The following is an 18,442-nucleotide window of genomic DNA, read 5'->3' as shown; positions in this document are numbered from 1 at the left end:
TTTTAAAATGGGCCAGTAAAAGTTCAGACCTAAACACCTTTAGCAATTTGTTAGAGTGGAAAATTACATCTAAAAAGACTCTTTCTAATCTGACTATTAACTACTTGAGACTTGAGCTATTTGCAAAGAAGAATGGGCAAATGGTTCGGTGTTTAAATTTGCGAAGATGGTAAAGACATTCGTCAAAAGACGCGCAACTGGACTCACATCAAAAGTTGATTCTCAAGAGACAAACAAAACCATGTTTTCTCATCCCTCCAGTTCACATTTATACAACACTTTGTTTTGATTTCACTAATCTAGTTAAATTGTCATTTGTGATTGTAACATAGCAAAGTAAAAGGATGTTCAAAGGGTTTGGCATACTTTTGCAAAACACTTTAATTTCTTCAGTGAAATAAGTACATTCTGGTATTCTTCATGTGTCTGTTTCTCTTTATGTTTGAAATTAGGGACGCATTGTACATACTGCATCTTGCTTCAAACAACAGCAGCCTGTTTGTTCTCTGGTGGATTAACAGTCAGTGGATTGTTCAGGTTTGCATGCTGGTGGTACCAACAGCCATACCAAACATTCCAGCCACCTCCAAGGACAAATCCTGCACGGCTCAACGTTTAAGACTTCAGCAAACACACTTAGTCATTACAAAGTTCCTTATGTAAGTAAATACTGTTTTCCTGACATTTTGTCAGCCTTCGCCCCTCAAAGCGAGACATCATCACCAGCAGCATAGGAGCTTCCATAAAAGGCTAAAGCAGCACTGTCATTGCAAACCTTCACATAGTCGCCCAGGCGGAAATGGTATGTATGTTTGCGAACTTTCTTTGATTTCAGAATGTGTCTTTGCGCTTTTGTGTTTCTTTTGCATCCCTCTTTCCATAGATAGCTGGGTGTCTGGATCTATTCAGTCGTTTCCATCCATGAGACTAAAAGCAATTAAGAGATTTTTAAAAGATTTTCTACTAACAGAATGATTGATAGTTGTTCAAGTGAAGTCGTACATGTGGTTCTTTGTATCTGTAGCTGCTGGAGATGTACCACTGAACTACAAAGACATTTCTTTGTGATGAGTAAGATGGATGATTAACTTATTGAATGATCTTGTTCTTGTAGTTGGAAGACATCAAGTCTCTAATCACCGTTTTTCATCTGTTTGTTGTGGGGCAGAAACCATGTAAAGCACATGAGGACAAGACTTATCAGCTGAATTCTTGTCACGCATACTCAGATGTCCCCTCGTCAATTTATTGCAGATGATGGTCTGCAACTTTTGCACTGGCAAGCGAAACATCTGGTGTAAACTTTCTGAAAATGCAATAAATAATAGATCTTAAGGATTTGTTCAGACTTACAGGAGAAGAGATATCTGTATCAAATTCACGACACATTTTTTTAGTGTGAGAGTTTGAGCTTTTGCTTCCATTCAGCTTTAGTCAGTAGAGCACATCTCTTAGAGGATTTAATTAATATCTGACATTATACTCCGTGTAATTTCAAATTTGTGGTATTTAACGTTTGTACGTTTTTTATAAATTCTTCTCACAATGATGGAAGTTCCTGCGTTTTTAATAAGTTAGCTCCTTTCATCAAAAGTTTTCGAAAGGGTCATAAAATGATCTCTCCTCTCTTTTTCATCACTTTTCAGATTTCCACAAAAAGACATAAAATTTGAGATGAAGCTGAGCTGTCTTATTTGCATTTCATAGTGGTTTCTCATGATTCAAAGACAATTTAAAATTGGAATAATAAACCCTGCTCATTCTCTACCTATTTCAAAATGTAGTAAAAGCCAAATCTAAAAAAAATAAGATCTTTGCTCTTTTCACAATGCCATGCAAAAGTATCCATATCTCTTAAACCTCTTCACATTTTGTCACATTACAACAAAAAAATTGAACGTACAGTACTTTATTTAGATTTCATGTGATTGACCAGCAAAAAGGACATCATAACAGATTTTCTTCCAGAATCTGCTGCATAAAGCTCCATCCTAAATCTGATCAACTGTGAATGGTTGTCCCTGAAAAAAATAAATAAAGCAAATACCCCCAGCATCGTATCGCCGCTATGTTTCACCATGTTGGATGGTATGTTCAAACTGGAGTACAGTGTGAGTTTTCCTCCACACAAAGCACAAGCAGGAACAAAAAGTTCAAACTGACCAGAGCACCTTCATCCACATGTTTGTTGTGTCCTCCTCATGGCTTGTGACAAAGTGAAAACGTGACTTTTTATGGCTTTCTTTCAGCAGTGGCTTTTTTTTTTTGTCACTGTTTCTTAAAGTCCAGATCGGCAGAGTGAATGACTAATAGCTATCTGAGCTGTGGATCTCTGCAGTTCCCACAGAATAACCTGAAGAATTGCCCATTGTGTGGGTTTTGGTGGACAGTCGTATCTCTAGTTTTGCAGTCGTGTCATATTCTTTTGGGATGATGGATTGAACAATTCTCTGTGAGAGCTTTTAAAGCTTGCGGGTTTTTTCAAGTCTAACCCTACTTTAAAGTTCTCCAGAACTGACCCTGACCAGTTTCCTGTGATGCTGTTTCTTCACTAATGTTCTTAAATAAAATAACACACAGACTGACTCCATATAAATTAGAATGCTTCTAACTTCGTATAGGTGTATCGGGATATAAATGTGTGTGTGTGCGTGTGTGTGTGAGTGCGAATGGATGAATGTGACTCTAGCGCTTTGAGTGGTCAAAATGACTGGATAATTGCTATATAAGTTCAGTCCATTTATAATTTTACAGCAGGTCACTGTGGTGAATTTCATTTAGGGGTATTAGAGAAAAAGGAGCTGGATGCAAATATGTCACATTTTCCGGTTGTTACTGTTAATTCATTAACAATGTATTATTTTCCTTCCAGTTTAATGAGCTAATTTGTGTCGGTTCATTACTTAAAAACCCAATAAATTCTGTTGAGGTCTGTGGTTGCAATGAGACAAAATGTTAAAAGGCTTAAAGGATGTGAAAAGTGTTGAAAAACATTGTAGCTGGAAAACTTTGCCTTTTTATGACGTTTAGAATGCATTGACCTCCTTTAATTTTATGCATCTATAAATTTCCGTCAGGATGGCTGCAGCTCCGTTAACTCATGATTTAAAAGGTCACAATACTACAGACTGCAATGAAAGTTATAACTTTTCCTTCACCGACTGTTGTTATAATTGAAGATTAATTCTTGTTGGAAAACTGCGTAACCTGATTTTGTTTAGAAATGAAGAGAATGCATTGCAACACAATCGCGGCGCTGGCCAGAGGTAGTGGACAGTATAAACTGACGCTATGAACTTATTAACTGTTAAGTAAAGTGTTATGTCCGGCTGGAGCAGGCTGCGTCTGGTCTTCGTCTGGGCGGGAGCTGCTGCCCTCGCATTTCCTTCTCTCCTGCTCCCTGTAGAGGTAAAAATGACTCACTGAGTCAGCAGCTGGTCTCCGTCATCACCAGTATCACCCAGGATTCCACCAGAGGCCTGCAGCCAAATCATTGCACAGCAGCGACATTACTTCCCCTTTGTCCTTTTATGGATATATTTTCTGCCAAGACAAAACGATGCTCGTGAGAAAAACATAAAGGAAGATCAGGTTTTTATTTGAGCAACTGAATTTGTTGTGTGCATGCCTTATTTGAACATTAGGTAGGGACAGCAAAGAACTAGTGAGATTTTCCATACTTAAAAGTGTATTTAGTGTGGCTTTACCGATTCTCTTCTGTTCAGTGTTTATTAATTGTCCCATGGTCGGCAATTGTTAGAGGTGGGTAGTAACTTGCAACGTTAACTCAGTTAACGTTACTTCAGTAACTTTTTTTTTAACAAAGTAGTATAAGTAGTTATACAGCACCATACTTTTTATTTCTACTTGAATAATTATTTTTGAAGTAACTACATGTCAGAGGAAGAACAATCAGATGTGTTTTTTTTTTAATTCAAATTTAATAACTGACACCGTGACTTTAAAATAACTGCGTGTTTGATTTAGGATTCCTTTATATAAATACATTATAATCTGAAAAATAATCTATAAAATGGGATAAACATTGATTTGGGCTTCTGAACAAAGTCTGAAATGGTGCTATATGATTAGCTGACTTTAATGATATTGCAAATTAAGTGGTTTGGAAATACTGTAATGAAACGGATTGATTAGAACTGAAGTTGGATTTGACTTGGACTTATCTTAAACTGAATAGAAATGGAGAAAAAACATGGCTGACGAAGATGAGATGGATTACTCAGAGATACTGTTATTGCAATGTTTTCCTAGTTTGTGTTTAAACCCCCCTGAAATCTTCCATCCTAAAGTGTGAATCCCACTTAAGTTGATGGTGGAGCCAAACATGAAATACATTTGGAAATATGTGAACTACGTCTCTTGACCCAGTTAATCAAATAAACACAGAAATACCTGTTTATAATCTGCTCCCATTTTCCCATCCAATGTATTTGCTTTGGGTTTTAGCTGCAAACACAGACACCGTGGTGGTTGTGTCACCAGAACCACAATCAGAGCAAGCAGGCCCACCACAGACACCCCTTCAACTGACCGTCTGACAACAAGCCTTGCGTTTCCGCCAGAGCTCACAGACGCCCTTGTGGTTGAACTGAACTGCGATTCCGGTCGCGTTTGTGTTTGGAAGCCAGCTGCACTGCCCTAGAAATGAAAGATGTTGACGAAATACACCTGCACAACTTCATTTTGACATGTGTTTATTTTTTTATTTACTTAACATTTATTTCACCAGAAAAAAATCCTATTGAGATTAAATGTCTGTTTCGCAAGAGAATCCTGTCCGAGACTGACAGCAACACAAAGAGGTAACAGAACATTTCGAGCAAAAACAGAGAAAATTTAACACCAAAGAAAATGTTGGGAAAAAAAAAAAAACTGTGTCAGACGTAGAACACGAAGGCCTCTGTTTCAGCCTGAACTGTTTATTACAGATGAGTGAATTTTGTTATTAAATGTTTAAACCGAGGTGTTTAGTTTTCACCATTCCACTGGCAGGAACGGACAGGCGGGTCCACGCCTCACTATGTTTTCCTGAAAAGGGAGGTGCCGTGCAGAATGTTGTTTATCTTGAGGAGTCGCCATGGAATCTCCTGTCCCTTCTGTTTTGACCAAATACTAAAAGCGTTGGAGATGGGAGCTGGATCTGTCATCACCCTACTGTCAGTTTACTTTCCTTGATGTTTTTCCACGAGGGTTGGTCGAAAACAAAACACCTGGATTTTTGGAGAGCAAGAGAGAAGGAAGACCATCTTTGCTTTTTTTCCCCACCTGTTTGGTTTTCCAGGCGTGACATGATCAAGAAGCTTTCGCTGCACTTCTTCTTGTCTCGTTTATGGCTTTAGAAAAGATGACCAGTGGGAAGACGGACATGAGTTTTGATTTCAATATTGCAAATTAAAATCTCTACATTGATTGCTGTTTCTGGAGATAATCTCTTGACTCTGGTGAGACACAACAGTGCGTGGTGTTACCTGAAAAAGGTTGACATTGATGTAAAGGCTGAAAGGACAGATTAGCTGATTGTATCTCACATTTCCTGTAGGGAAAAAAAAAAGTATAAATGAAATATTAGCAGGGCTCACTCTGAATGACAATAGATCACTTTGTTCTCAAAAATAGATTTTTACCTGTGCAAATTTTAGAGGTACAGTCATTCAAACAATCCTTCCATGACATGAATATCAAAAATATTAATAGTATTTTAAGTGTTTAAAACCAATTATGCCATGGTGATTAACATGCTTTAAGAAAGGAAAGTAAAAAAAAAAAAAAAAAAGATTTTTGGCACCAGTGCCCTTTATTAAACAGAAATGTGACAGAAAAGAGAAAGGGAAGACATGCACCACAAGCTGAACCAAGGATAACTGTGTTAAGATAAAAACGAAACCACTAAATGTTTGACAATTCAAGATCCAAGCAATTTCAGGAAAGGCTTTTTTAAACTACAGTGATTATGGTCTAAACCTGTCAGTGGTGACTAGTTACCATGCCATGCAGATGGAGGACAGCACATAAAGGCAGAAACTTGTCAACACGTTTGTTGTTTCCCAATGATGATACAGAGGGGGAAGCACCACGCCTCACTTTATTCCAAAATAACAATCTGCCCTTAACATTACTAAATAAGGCCAATAAATACACAGTTACTTTTAATTGTACAACTAAGTAAATTCCTTTCTCAAATCTTGGGTATATCATGTCAGCTCACCTTTTGCAGCTCTCACAAGCTTTAACGTTTCTGAGGAAGCTTATGAACTGTGTTCATTTTTTTGACCATTCTTCCCAAAGTCCATGTGTGAGGTCATGCAATGATGTTGAACCAGAAGTTCTTACTCCCAGTTTCCACTTGAGTCGATCCTGAAGGGTTGGCACCAAATCTAAAACTATCAATAACTCTGCCAGGAAGCAGACATTATGCAAATACTTTTATTCCAGCGAGAGTTGCCAGACATTCTGGATACGAGGTTTTATCATCTGGTTCCCCTGCAGGGTGGCTCAACAACAGGGTCAGGAGCTCCGTCATTTTGGGGGAGCTAAGCGTGGAGCGCCACCATAAAGTTGATTTGCACACCTGATCAGACGCCTTCCTCTGGAAGTTAGCTCTGGAGAAAAGGCTGCAGGGACTATATGTTCCTTGTGGCCTGAGAATGCTTTGAGATGAGTTAGTTTTTTCTGTATAACTGGAGCAAGGTGGATTTTTTCCAAGGGAATCTTTTGACTCAGGTTGTTTGGATTGAGATCCTCAATAAGAGCAGTTGTTGATGAGCAGTACTGTGTCTGTTGTTGACTAACAGCACTATTGTGACCTATTTAAAGTGTCTCGTGGGACTATGTGGTGCAGAAGTAAAATTTCCTTTCCTTTGCTGCTCTGTTCCGTTGGTCTTCCAGGCCTAAATGACACCATGCCTCTGTACAGAGGCCAGAGAACCTTTCCTTCTCATTCAACTACACAGACTGCTTTTATTGTGATCTTGGGTTAGAAAAGAAAAGAGGAAAAGGAGAAATAAATTTTAAGGTTATGAGGTGAGAAACACAAAAAAAAAGCATCTTTTTTTTTTTACGCACGCTTGGGACATAATTTTTTCTCACTGGAAACTCAGGACTAACTCTTAGGTTTCCAGACTCTGAGATCATTGCGCTGCAGCTACATCTCACCCAGTCTAGGGGACCAGTTCACATTTCATAAAAAACACAATGCAGTGGCAAACCCAAAGAGGTCGGTAAATATCAACCCGCAAGAGACCCAAGCCGAAGAGTCAAGTCTTGCGTAATCACCGTCAGTTAGTGCTCAGTGTGAGCTGAGACGAACATAAATAAAACTTTGTGGCAGCAGAAAACAGCTGCAGCTCTCCTTTGTCTCATCCCGCCTTTCCCAGAAAAAGCAGCGATCGGAAACCCACTGACTGAAAACACCTTCGTCCCATCATCTGGTCCTCTTTAACACTCAACTATGATCCCACCCACTCAGACTCATGTGCCGTGTGATACTTCAGCTGGAACTGCCAACTTGTGGATCTTTTTTTTATTTTTCTGTTGGGCAAATTTGAAGAAATTTCAATGTTTTTTTTTTTCTCTGTCACCTAATGAAAGAGCCAATTCTTTACCTTCCAAAGGAAATAAGCTGCACATGTTGATTCCCACTAGACCTGACAGCATTGTGCGCATACATGAGTGATTTATTCTTCTTACACTATTAAGAGTATATGAAATTGCTAAACAAATGGTAACTAGTTGCTTGTTTCTAACCATTTACTAAGGATTCTTTTTTTCGTAACATTTTAGCTTGTGTCCTTTGGATTGTGAGTTCACAGGCTGTTGCTATGCAGAAATCCTGTATACAATCCTGCAGCTGACCTCTTAAGTAAGCGCCTCTAAGTTGGCTGCAGGTCAAATGGCAAGTCCAAGTCCAAGGAGGACAATGGGAGTCAAAGGAGGACATAAGGGGGCAGGGAAAAAAATCTTTGAGTCACGCAGCCCTACGCAGTGAATCATTGCAAAGGGCCTGGTGACTGAAGGACTTGTGTTTGGATCCATCACAGCTGTGGAAATGGCTGGAATCTGAGCCACTGGCCGCTTCGCATCTGTAGCCTTGACAGAATTGTGAGGTGATGAGCCCACACACTTGTTAAGTCAGAAGTGACTTATTCGCGCTGACACAGCTCAGCGTGCTTGAAGTCAAAAACCCGCAAATGCAAATGTTTTCTCCTCAGGGTACGGCGTGTTCTCAGTGTCGAAACAACTGAAGCTGGGACAAATAGATAAAAGCAAATTGAGATCTTTACATTTGGGTGTGAAGAACGTGCATTTGTAGAGAGAGAAGAGCAAAAACAAGCTCAGTGTGTGATAGTTTACATACCAACGAGGAGTCAGATTATGAGGACCCACAGAGCAAAGACGGGAAGAACCAAACTAAACGCAAGAGGAATATTTCACCTTAACGCTAAACCCTTGGCTGAGTTTGTGCCAGTTTCAAGCTGGGACAGTCAAAGTTAAATTTAGACATTGAGGGGATATGGGAGATGAAAACTTTGAGCTGCTGTTTTTCCCTCTCCTCACTTCTTTATAGCTTCCTACCTCTCTATCTGCCTCAGTTTAGCTGTGCAATGCCTTCTGGTGTTCTTGCAGCTCCTGTCTTTGTCTTTCATGTGCATCCCACATGACGTGCTTAAAGGCAGCTGGGCAGTCAGTCCACTTCTTCCTCCACTGCAGGCATATGCCCAAACGTGGAACCAGTCATTGCATTACTTGGAAGGCATTCTTATGAAAGCGGGGATCATAACGGTGCAGACTGCCGAGTCTGGGACAAAAGCTCATTGAACCTTTGAGATAAAACGAAACAGACTTTCATAACAGAATGGAACATTTTCATTTGTGACTTTCTTTGAAGAAGGGCCGCCTTATTTGCAACCAAAAAACAGAGCTAAAACTTTTCTCCTGAGGTGTTTAATCTCGCTCTTTATAAAGTTGAAATGTGGAGACTGGCTGACGTTTTTAAACTTGGAAGTCTTACATTACTGGGAAAAGTGGTTTCTTAAAACTGATGCTTTCATGCCTTTTCTCTTGTCACACATTTGAGTTTTATATTGAAATTATTCAACTGATGAGAAAGGAGCTGTTTTCCAATGCTTTACCTCTGCAGCTCCTTCAGCTGAATAGTACTGTGTGGAGAACTTGGTTAAGTTACTCATTTAGTAGTTTCCTTGTTCTTCCAAGGAAAAGCATGCACACAGCATGATGCTGCCAACACCTAATTTCACTATGGGGATGTTTATTCAGGGTAATTAATGGTTTTCATTTTTCCTTCACCTGTACTTCCGATCAGAGAGCTTTCTTTTGCAGATTAACGTCTTCCAGTTACCCCTTAGCTGCTTCTCTGATGGATACATGGTCTGTCATCTTAGGTGGCGGAAATGCTTCCGCTGAAGTGGAAGCATGTCAGTGGGAATGCTTCCATTTAAGAGAAATTACAAATAACTTTTACAAATTCTAAGAATTCAAGAATCCTTTGCCTTCCACTCTGCATTGCCCAACCTCTCACTCCCTGAAAGCTTGAGATAAAGTGGACTCCTGCCTTTTCAATATTCACAGACGTTTCTGTGAATGTGACTCCAATTAAAACATTTTTTTCATTGAGCACATCTAAAATAATTTGACAGAAAATGCAACTAGGGGAGCTGAAATAACTAGGCATAGTGCTACGTGACACACTATTGGTTGGCGCTTGCAAGGCAGCCTATACAGGAGAGCCATTCATTTTCCTGGAAGCTAACTGGATGTACCCCAAGGACGACTGCAGATTACTTTCTGCAATATAGTCCCAAGATAGTTTCCAGTGTGCATATTGATCCATATTAAAGTAGATTTGATGTTTGAACTATTAAAATAGGTAGTACTAAGCATTGGTCTCTTACCCATGCATATACTGGGTTATGCATGGTTTAGGGCCAAGGGTGCTCGGACTGTATGCTGCATTCCAAGGATTGAGCATGTATAGAAGATTGCTGAGGAGTTTGGTTTTATGGATAAATAAGATAAGCAATTTTATGGAGCTCAGTTAAGGGATGAGGAACATCTTCAGATCTTTTGATATCTGGATCCCTGCCTTTTTTTTTGCCTTGGTCTTAGCTAGCAAGATCAGAGCATAGCAGCAGATCAAGTCTCAATAAGATAAAGAAGCTTTGCGACTCGAGGACATCCCACGCGCGTTATTTTCTGCAGGGATAAGTCCTGGGGAATGTGGTCAGGGACTGGATCTACACAAAGGACATGTTAAAATCTGTAAAGCAGATTATGTAGGTTTCCAAACAGTAACTCTAAATAGTTTCTGTAAGAGGTTAAAAAATGGACTACCTCCAAAAACTATAAGAGTCTAAAAAAGCTAGTTTTTCTCTTGTTTGCTTTGGACAGCTGTTTTAGTTCTTGAGACAGCATTAAATACGGCATCTGTTTCTTTGAAATTATGCAACATCTCTTTGTCTATTCATGCATTTTCATTCCTGGTCACGCTTTAAGCACGTGCTATTAGCTCACAGGCTCTTTGGGAATCAATCACATCAGCAAAAATATATTTCAAATTATATATAATTTTATTCAGAATGGAGTCCAAACTTACCACTACCTGATTCAGCGTCCACGGGCCAAGTCTTAGGTCTGAGCTGTGCTCTGTCTCCGTGTGGAGGCTTAATTGAGACGACATTAGAGCAGACATTAGAACACATTTGAACTGGTAGGAAAAACACAGCAGGCTGCCACAGGACCGTATATCCTATATTCTGTTGGTTCAAGTTTGGTGGGAGAACAAATATTGACGTCAGGCTCATGTGCTTCTTTTCTTACGGAGCTCACTTAAAGAGACGGCGAACCGCAACATCCCCTTCCTTTCTCTCCTCAGCTGCAGGACTCCAAGCCGCACAACAGACCAGCCATCAGTAGACATCTCGCATGGCTGCTGTCAGCATGGTCATTACGTCTTTCAGCCTGGATCTGTTTAAACAAGATTCTCAGATGGCCAGTGCCCACACAAAACCAGCTCCCAGCCATGAGATGATTTGCTTCTTCTGGCTAAGTTCGTGTCTTGGCCTGTTTAATGGGTGGTCAGCCGAATTCACTGAGATAGAGAGAGAGTAAACAGTCAAATTTATGTTCATGTTATCTGTCTTATCTCTTGGTTGCCTGCAACAAATAGCAGAAAAACAACTTTAACCTGTTTGTACTGTCACTTAAAAAAAATCACCAATCCAACCTTTTCTGGTAGGTATCAATTTTGTTCCTTTTTTTGTATTTCCATATTGCTCTGTTTCTGTCACGTTTCTGGAGTGTTTGGGTTTCATCTGTGTTATATGTGTATTTTGATCATTTAGTCATTTAGTCCTCCTTCTTGTGTAATTCATCTCCTTGCTGTTCCTCATCCCCTTGATTGCTCCATGTTTATATTATCACCTGCGTCATAAGCTACATATCCACTGAGCGTAAAATCACATAAATTGGAATTACAAAAGTAAATTAGCTTAATGGAAATGAGGCAAATTTGATAAAAACACGACTTTGGATCAAAAGTTTTTTGTACTGGGATGAGGTGTTTTTTTTTGTCTGTATGGAAATTAGTGTATTTCGCAAAACTGCAATGGAAACACTTTCTCCTCACCATGTGATCAACAACCGGATGTTACTACTGGTGGAAAAGACGGCAAAAAGTGTTGGGAGGATGGTGCTGCATGTTTTTTAAGGAGATTGCGTGAACAGACTTATTTACGTTTTTTATATGTGTTTCTTAGTGAATTGGAACACAGCAATTGCAAAATTGTTCTTTGACTTTAAGGGAGTATTAACAGTTTTGTGCACAATTTTAATGGAAACGCAGCTATTGTTCCCCACAAAATTCTTTCGGCAACCTTTGCTCTTTCATGTTCTGCTCTTTCATGTTCTGCCTACTGCATTTGTTTGAGCTCTACAAACATGATTAATATAGTAGGACGAAAACCTCACCATGAGAGTCAAGTACATTATTGTATTGGCTCATGTAGTCTACGTATAGAGACATAATGTTTCCTGTTTTTTCTAGACAGAGGACATACCTGTCTGTCTGTGTCCAGTAGCAGCATGTCCTCGGCTCAGAACATCAGCGTCTTCTTATGGGAAAACCACCTGCTGGACAGATTCTCAGAATACTTTGCACTCTGTGATTCAAACCATCTGTTTTTGTTGTCAGTCACTTATAGCCCGACCAAAGACTGGAGATGTTTTTTTTTTTTTCCTTCCATGGCACAACGTGTATTTTACCCATTGAATTGGATCTCTGTGCTCTCCATAAACATTAAAGAACCCTCTTTCAGTCACTAAAAAGGTCCTGAATGATCTTTCAAAAACAACTCTGAATACCTTCACCCAGCATATGATTGGCTATTCAGGCTGAAATCTGACTTTGGGGACAGAAACAGCTGGTTTGTATCTTTTTCTTTACTTAAGTAGAAGCACTTATGTCACTGACCTGCGGCAAAGAGGGTGCATAAAGTGCACTTGAAAATATGTTCAAATGTTGCACTAATGCATGTAATTAAAGTGATATGTTTAGTTCAATTTTTAGATACAACAAAAACGATCTATATCAAATGGTTTGGATCAAACTATGTTCATATCTTACAATAGCCTGCATGTCTTCCTATATCCATAGTTAGTGGTGAGACTTCAAAACTGACATACACTGCCATCTAATAGGACTGAGCTTAAGTTAACCACTACATAATTTAAGTTATGTGCTTTAGTCTTGAGATGAGCAACGGTCCTAGTGACATTTCCCAAAGGTCTTTCAATTGTAATTGCAGCAAACAATAGAACGTATTGATTGGCCACATGTTTGAAAAAATGAGTCTTTCCACTTTACAATTATCAAGTACGTTGTGTTGTTCTGTCATACAAGATTCAGATAACATACACTAAAGTCTGTTGTTGTGCTGTAAGTAAATTTTACAAAATCCAATTGGTATGGATATTTTCAAAAGACATTCTGTCATCACATTCCCATTTGAAAAGTTTCACAAATCTGATCTTTGAAGGATTTTGCAAGTTGAAAACTTTTTAATGCAACTTTTATTTGCGCAGACTAAAAACCTATTGCTGAGCTCTGACTGTAGCAAAGTCAGAGCTCCCCTATAAATATTAATCTGGCAGAGAGTAAAGGTTCAACAAGTACATTATACTGTCAGCAGAACTCTCAACAATGAAAGGCTCTCACTTTTGCTTGGAACCAAGTGTGAGAACATAATTGTATTCAAAGTTAAATGAGACAGACTGACTGCCTGGCATGCGTCACATCCAGGCAAAATTGGCCTTGGTTACAACACCAAACTGGACACTGGGATTTCATATGTAATGCCAAACTTTGCAGGAATGCAGCTCTTTTGTATAATTTCTCATAACTATGCAGTACTTCCAGTTAATGAGAGAGAGTGTTAAAGTAAATTAATTAGAGTTTGACTCAGATGCAGATATGCTTTGAACCCAAAATGTGACAAAAAGTTAGCCGAGATCATGTGTCTCTTTAAGCTACAGTACATAACTTTGGCAAAAAATCTATTTTTTTACCTATTTGTTAAATTTGTTACTATGTTGCGACAGCATAGTGTGAGACAGATAATCTGGGAAAAATTGAGTTCGTTTGCCTTCTCCCAGTGTTCCCAGTGCTAAATGGAAACAACCAATCAGAACGAGAGAGATCAATAACGCACATGCATGTGCAGCTCATCCCTCGCCCTTTCCCCCCCTAGCTCTCTTAGCTCTATGCTACAGTGCAGCTTCTCCCAACAAACAAAGGTTGTTATGAATGCTAAGGCTAGTTAGCATGGTCATGGACGATGACGAATAAACGGTTTTCCTGTAATGGTAAGTTGAGCACATTTGGCACCACATTCATGAAGTTGACTGACAGCACTAAGACCCTCCTCTTTGCTCTGATTGGTTGCTTTTGGTCGGGAGCAGTGCGTTTCTCAAGAATAGTAGCTCAGGAAGGAGGTGGAGGAGCGCAATAAAAGATCATCTGTCTCAACATACTATCACGACATGGTGATAGTTTTAACAAATATGTTAAAAAGATATATTTTTAATAAAATTTACATTCTGCAGCTTTAACACACACGACAGATACTCATTTGCATTCGGAGTGTGTAATCTAAAGTTTCCATGTCATCAAAAGCATGAGAAATTTCCGCTGAGGTTTGAAATCCAGCATGGAAAGTTGGGAGGTTTGATGCCAGCTCCGACCTCACAATTTTAAATGGTTTTGAGTGCATATTTCATTTTCATAGCTGCAAGAATAAATTAACTAACCCCCACTACAAACATCACTTCTGTACAAATAGGTTCATGTTGACCTCTTTCATTAGCATTAACTAGCCTGGTTCCTGAGCACATGAGTTTGAAATCCCACTGGTTTTATGACTGGCAAATGGAAAATGCTCATGTCAGGTTTGTTGACGTCTCGATAAGTGGAACAAATAAAAACAGAATTAATAATTGACATGTATAGGGGAAAATAGTATAGCATTCCCAGGAGACTAGGAGCTGAAGATTTAAGATTGCAACTCCTGTCGCTGGTGAATTGGAGGATTTAGGCGATGGGGCCCCTGATAGCTAGAGTTATTGCTTTGCTCAACTTGCAGTAATTCAAGAGCTGCCAAATAAATTACCACATTACTCATCAGGATGGATGGATGCAGAGACAAAACTGCTGGTGATTGGAAGCTCTGAGCTGAGTTTGTACGCTGGTGTTCGGAGGTTTTTGGGAACTTTACCATCTGTAAATGATCAGCAGGAGATTGTTTTTCCTGACATTAAGTCGGTTGTAACCAATTTGTTTTGTCTGACGTATCAAAGTCCTGAAATAGACCAACGACTGACGTTTCTGTTCTCGTTTCTGTTATTAATGATGTGCTTTAAATGTTTTCTCTTTTACCGTTGCTTAGTGTTACATTGTGTACAGATGTTTTTGCAACTTCCATTGGGATAAAACTTCAATCATTAGTGAATATTTACAAAATGGATAGCCTATATTAGTGCAGATAATTAAATCTACCCCATAATCATTCTTGCAACTTCTCATACTCAAGATAGAAAAGATTAATGAAATACCAATACACTGAGCGATCATTATCACAGAAAGAGAGAAGCAAGGAATGACATTTATTTAGGATTAATCAAAGATAATTATAGGAAAATCTGTCAGAATTAGAAATAGAACAAATCATTTAATTCGTTGTGACTCAAGCTAATTAGAAATAAGAGTCAAAAACCAAACTAATCTGAAGAACAAATATGCTAATGCACATTCAGCTCTAAATTAAAAAAAAGAAGTATATGGATAGAGAACTGACTATTAAAAATACTCCAGGAACTGATTAATATCTGAGATTAATTAAGTTTACCTGCTATTAGTGAAAAAAATTAGAAATAAAAGTGTTTGTAAAAACCCTATGTATTAGCTTCATTTAGGATTAAATTACTGAAATGATCTGTTATTTTTCTTCAGTAGCATGTGACTCTGTGATACCAAGACCACATGTGAAAGGAAAACATTTAAAGTAAATCATGAGCTTGCTGACGGTGCTAATGAGCATGTGCCTATCTCTGACTACTCTGTTGGAAGAACATACATCTGGCTTTGGAGATTTAAACAGGTCACGCTTGGGCTGCAGTGTTTAACATGAGAAATCACAAAAAGGTCTTTGTGTTACCATCTGAAACTATATTTAAACATATTTATATATAAATATTTAAGCTGATTTTGACATGTGACCTTAACTTAATTTGTCATAAGACATCAACCCACTGTTTGGATTTTACACGCAGACATGTCTCCGTGTTATGCTGACAAATCTCACACCCTCGTGTGCTCAGTGGAGACAGTACACACACTGTCTGGATCCCTAAAAGTGGTTTATCAGAGAGGATCCATCAAATTTCGACTCTGTTATCTCAGGCAGCCTGAACTCCCATGTCCCTTAAAAATTTCACATTCAACCAAAAAGCCTGTTTGATTCATTATAAGTTATATTATTTATACAGAAAACATATTTAATCCATATCACGTCATATTACAGTTTGTGTAGTTTTTTTTTAGAGGTAATATGCTGTAGCATTCCGGTTCTGTTGAAGCTGTGTTGCGAGACCCTGTAAGTCACTGCGGTGTTGATGTTGAAAGTGGAATTATGGTAAGAATGTGGAGCGACGTGCCGGGGCAGACTGTACTTGGCTGTTTTGTCTTGGTGGTGGTCTGAGGCTGCTTAATAGCAGTGCTTTGCTTCTGGAAAAGTAGTGAGCCTCTGGACTGATTAAATATCCCCAAGAACCAGCATCTGGCTGCGTTAATACATCACACACATCTCCGGTGCTCTCAGGTTAACACCGGGATCAAGTGCCGCCTCTTGATCACCCATGGAGAGAAATGCCACAGAGAAGCCTCTAGTGTACTCTGAGACAGTTTGTTTGTTGAGTGCAGCACACAAAAATGTATTCAAATGATTCAAGAAAGAAAAGAGAAATCCGTGGTCCTCGCAGAGCTCATTAATCGTAGGTTTCATTCAGAAACACAGCTGGAATTTATTATTAGCTCTAAATGTGACGGTAGAAATCATTTTTCAGACGATTTTGAAAAGAAAAGATCTGGAGAAAGTCAATAAAAGCTGTTTTTCTCCAAGTTGCAGGGCAAATTCCAGTCAAACGTCACACAGTTCCTTCACCTCTGAATGGTGTTTAAACACATGATTATATCTGCGTTATAACAGCATGGTTCAATTCAGTTCAGTGTAAATTAACAAAGAGTTTCATCGTGATGAAGGAGTACGCCAAACAGATCTGGGATTATAATGAGAAATTTAAAGCAGGGTTACGTTATATGAAGTTCTGCGTAATTGCAAACCTACCAAGACATAGCCATCCACCAAAACTGACAAATTAGCAACGATAGCATTAAAGGCAATTAGGTAAATTGCTGAAGAGATCCACAGTTCCTGAGGGGGAATGTTGAGATGGCATGAAGTAGTCATGCACTCAACACATCTGGCTTTTATAAATCAGTTAAATCAGTGGCAATAAAGCCATTGAAGAAAAATACATGTCTTGGGGTTGCCACAAGCCGTGTAGAGGGCAAAGAAAACATCTGGAACAGGGTGTTCTCAAGTAGACACAAATTAAACTACATGTAAAACCTTGTGTGGGATATAAAATCATCTGCAGCTCCGTCCTCTAGTTCATCATCAGCTCCTGTCTGGCCGGTGCAGCCTCTTGTTCCTCAACTCCCTCACTCAGTGTGGTGCAACAATATGAGGCAGGCACAGGGCAGAGGTTAGATACACACGAGGACAGGTTTTTGTCTGCAAAAAAAAAACAAAAACCCTTCCATAATCATACACTGGGAACGCACAGCAGAAATCTTTCAGTATGAGGTGTGATTACTTGCGTCTTTTTCTCCATCCAGACCGCTGCGCTGCAGGATGTTAACATCAGAGGAAAGTTCAACAAATCTGTGGTTAGTTACAGACGTGGCTCTGATGTTTGACTCCTGTATTTTCGACAAAAACGTCGAGCTTCTGAAGTTGTTTTGACACATTGTGCAAACTGCTGTAGGATTTCATGTTTTGTTCCATCATTGCCATGAAAAACTGCAATTTGTGCAGTGTTTTCTTTTGCGGTTGAAGATACAGTACAGACTCTCATAATGCAGCATGTGCTTTAGCTAAAAATGTCCAAATACTGTGATGTATGTCAACTCAAGTGTGTCGTGTTAACAGATCATTGGTTTTGTGTGTGTGCGCGTGTATATATACACTACGCTGTGTCAACATAATTTTGCAGACGCGATTGCTCTCTGGCGCTAATGGACAGCTCCACAGCTGAAAACACAGACGTGCAGATCTATACTGATTTCATGCCAGTACTCATCAGAATCAGCTAACTGTTATTAGAAATTCATACCAACTTAGCAAAAATGGTGCCATGCATATTTCACTTAGGACGAGGCATAAGCGTCCCTTACATTTATCCAACAATAACCTGTATGAACTGTTTCAGTCTGGTTTTCGTCCCCTCCACAGTACAGAAACAGCTCTCATAAAAATCACCAATGACCTCCTTATGGCAGCTGACTCCGGCTTGCTGTCCATTCTCATCCTACTTGATTTGAGTGCAGCGTTTGACACTATCTGCCATACCACCCTACTCAACAGACTTTCCTCTATTGGTATCACTCAGACTCCTCTAAACTGGTTTAAATCATATCTCTCTGGCCGCACTCAGTTCATTCGGATCAAAACCTTCTCTTCCCAGCCTTCCTCTGTCACATCAGGAGTTCCACAGGGATCTGTCTTAGGGCCCCTTCTCTTCATTATTTATCTCCTTCCCCTTGGCAATATTTTTCGCAAGTATGGCATTGATT

At 39.2% G+C, this 18,442-nt stretch overlaps 1 protein-coding gene across 1 annotated transcript in view; it reads left to right on the top strand.

The window, feature by feature from the left end:
* Positions 1-435: 435 nt before the first annotated feature.
* The window catches only part of LOC103458521 (KATNB1-like protein 1), a 36,267-nt gene continuing 18,260 nt past the window's right edge, over positions 436-18,442 (top strand). Inside the window, exon 1 of the mRNA XM_008399391.3 lies at positions 436-802. The gene's annotated coding sequence lies outside the window, so the exon portion shown is untranslated. The remainder of the gene's footprint in view (positions 803-18,442) is intronic.

The sequence above is a fragment of the Poecilia reticulata genome, chromosome 22 (genome assembly GCF_904066995.2).
Source record: "Poecilia reticulata chromosome 22, P_reticulata-male-v2, whole genome shotgun sequence".
In the NCBI taxonomy this organism is placed as follows: Eukaryota; Metazoa; Chordata; class Actinopteri; order Cyprinodontiformes; family Poeciliidae; genus Poecilia; species Poecilia reticulata.
The sequence above is the reverse complement of the archived record's forward strand: the minus strand, read 5'-3'. Positions and strand labels throughout refer to the sequence as shown.